This window comes from Pollachius pollachius (genome assembly GCF_949987615.1).
Source record: "Pollachius pollachius genome assembly, chromosome: 15".
NCBI classification, from domain to species: Eukaryota; Metazoa; Chordata; class Actinopteri; order Gadiformes; family Gadidae; genus Pollachius; species Pollachius pollachius.
The window spans coordinates 3,516,644-3,519,613 of record NC_136948.1 but is presented as its reverse complement, the minus strand read 5'-3'; the positions used below and the strand labels follow the sequence as shown (position 1 = coordinate 3,519,613).

General features: G+C 45.5%; 1 protein-coding gene across 1 annotated transcript in view; it reads left to right on the top strand.

Annotated features, from left to right (window-relative positions):
* kcnh5b (potassium voltage-gated channel, subfamily H (eag-related), member 5b) overlaps nt 1-2,970 on the top strand; it is a gene marked incomplete at both ends in the record, with an annotated part of 73,863 nt that overhangs the window by 45,956 nt on the left and 24,937 nt on the right.

The window sequence follows — 2,970 nt, the reverse complement described above, 5'->3', positions numbered from 1 at the left end:
TCGGCGAGGAGGTGTTAAATTTAGTCCCAGCGTTCTCCAGACCTGGATGCCAGGAAAGAGGCGTTCTTTTGGTTATTACCTTTTTTGCTGTTACTTGGTTCTATATCCAGAAAAGCCCAGCAGAGTGAGTGAGTGAGAGTGACTTGTGGTGGATTATATTCAGAGCAGACCAGGGTGTAACTATGGGTGCTGTTACATGCTGCTCCATAACTCTCACTGAGTGAGTCGTGGTGGAGTATGTTCAGAGCAGACCAGTCTGTAACTATGGGCGCTGTTAAAAGCTGCTCCTTAACTCCCCCTGTAGTGAGTTGTGGTGGAGTATGTTCAGAGCAGACCAGGGTGTAACTATGGGGGCTTTTGTTACATGCTGCTCCCTAACTCTCACTGTAGTGAGTTGTGATGTCCCAGTGAGTTTCCCGCTGAACACGTTAGACCTCCACGTTTTAGCTAATTGATACTAGTGTTGCTAATTTGCTGCGAAAAAAAGGGATGAAATGGGTTGCTATGTCTCCTGTTACCCAGGTAACTGCATGCTAGTTTGGAGCAACGTGTGTGCCAGAAGCACACAGACATGCACAGAACTATACACGCACACAGAAATGAACAGACACACACATGTACACAGAGATGCACACACACACGCACACATACAAACACACACACACACACAAACACACACACACACACACACACACACACACACACACACACACACACACACCCAAACACTTGTTAAACATAGTAGAATTCAAACACTTGCTGGGTTGGCCTAACAGTTGTTGGAACTGAATTGTGTCTGCGCCATGAATGCTGGGATACCAGCATGTTTGTGAAGCAAAAAAAAAAAGAATTTATACGCAAATGTTTGGGACATTAGGTTTCAACCGTAGTGTTTGTTTGAGATTGACTGATCTCTGTATAACCTGCCCTGGCAATTAAAATGCTACTCTGAATTGTAAGGAGCTACAATTTCCCCCGCATTCTTTATCCAAATTAACCAACATACCCAGACACACACATACCCAGGAGGACAGTCAGACTGGGGACACTAAGCCCAGGGTGTGTAGAACCGGGTCTGGTTGGAGTGGAACCTAATCCACTCACCTGATACCCTCCCCTTGCACCCTAGCGGGCTCAAACAGCAGGGGGTCATTCCTGTCAATCACAAGCCGCTGATTTAACCAATTAGCAAACTTGCAATCGGGGAGCAGGAAGGGCGACGGGGAGTTAATGACTAATTAGTGGAATGGGATTTCAGAGTTTGGTGGGAAATAAAAGAGGGCTGAGAAATATACCTTGATAGTCAAGATTCATCTTCCCTCGGTTGGAATGTCTTTATGTAGCGAGACACTATTGTTACCACCAGTTTTATCCTCAAAAGCCATTGGATACGCAACACATCGACTGCATTGAGTCATTTAGCAGACATCTGCATTAAAAACAAGCTAGAAGAACGTTCGAAGAACACAGAGTGGAGTGACTCTGAATCATCCGGCGTGACCTAGTTCCTAAAAGGGAGCGAGCACTCTGTCCGGTTGTTCGTTGTCAGGAGTCAGACCACAAAGTGACTACAATGTGGTTGTGGTGCACAGTAGTGTAAAATAATATTTATATTTTTTGTCATTTCTGCTTTCTGAGACCTGAATTTAGAAAAGTGCATCTTCGTTTAAAAGTCAGAGATGGCCGATATGAAGCTGTGCACTGTAAACACCAGAGCTACCACCACAGTAGTCTGTGGAGGTTTGTGTCGTTGTTGTTGTTGCTGGAGTCTTCAGCTGGTGTTCAAGTTCCACTCGAAGGGGGAAGAAGTATTCAATATTATTCTACGTTTCTCATGGTTTTCCAAACCGCCCAGCAAATGCACTTGACTTCCATCCCTCCATCTTGATCCAGAGAGTTTAGGAACTCGAAATCTGCGTTTTCATGTGCCAAAATCCTTCAATCCACCATCCTGTCTTTACACCTTGTGTTCTGCATCCAAGCCCAAAGATCTGCGTTTCGCCGCCTCGTAGAGTTAATGCCGTCGCGGAGAGTCCCATCTCCCCTCACTCCTTCTCCCGGTTTATTTATTGATGGTCTAATGGCCCACCACCACCAGAGCCCTCCGTCGCCTCCGTCTTGTTTTTCAGGAGACGCAGGGCGGATTAATCTCTTTATCCATAATTCATGACTGGTTATGAGACAGGGACTTAAAGCGGGCTTTTCTATTCACACACCAATATGTTCTGGCCCGGTGAGCTGACACACCTTTTGGTTCTCAGTGCTGCGCGGGAAGCGCTGTAATTAGTGCTGAGCCGATAGCCTTGTGCGCTAGCTCTGCCGTTAGCGCTGTGGTTGGAGCTGATCGGTTAGAACTGAGCGGCTAACGCTTAAAAATGTTAGCACCAAGCGGTAAGCTTTGAGGAGTAGCACTGCGGTTAGCTCTGCCGTTTCCACAGTAATGTCTTAGCGGTTAGCACTTAATGGTAGCACTGACATGTTAGCACCAAGCGGTTAGAGCTTAGTTGCTAGCGAAAAGAGGTGTACCACGCTAACACACATGAGACACGGAAACAACCGAGATTTCTGTCACCTTGGGGCCTCTTGTGTGTTTAGGCGTGCTACTCAAACTTACTTTGAGTAGCACGCCTCTAGCACTCACAGTGGCATCATACTGAGGAGCCTGGCACACGTTTCATTATTGATAGCGTCAACTCATTTTAGTTTGGTGTCTTAATGTATTTTTTTGGTACTTTCCCAATGATTGATGCGTCAGATAGGGATTATTCATGACCAATAGCAAATATCCAATACAAATTTTGCTCAAACCATTGGAGGGATGAAATGAATAAGATGAATCTTTCTTGTGTTGTTCATGTACTTACAATCATGTTCAAAGGCAGGGAACCGTGGATAAGGAAAATGGTAAAGTGGACCTTTAATACAAACTAAAGGTCCCTCCGGACTCCCTTATCTATCTGATGATTACAT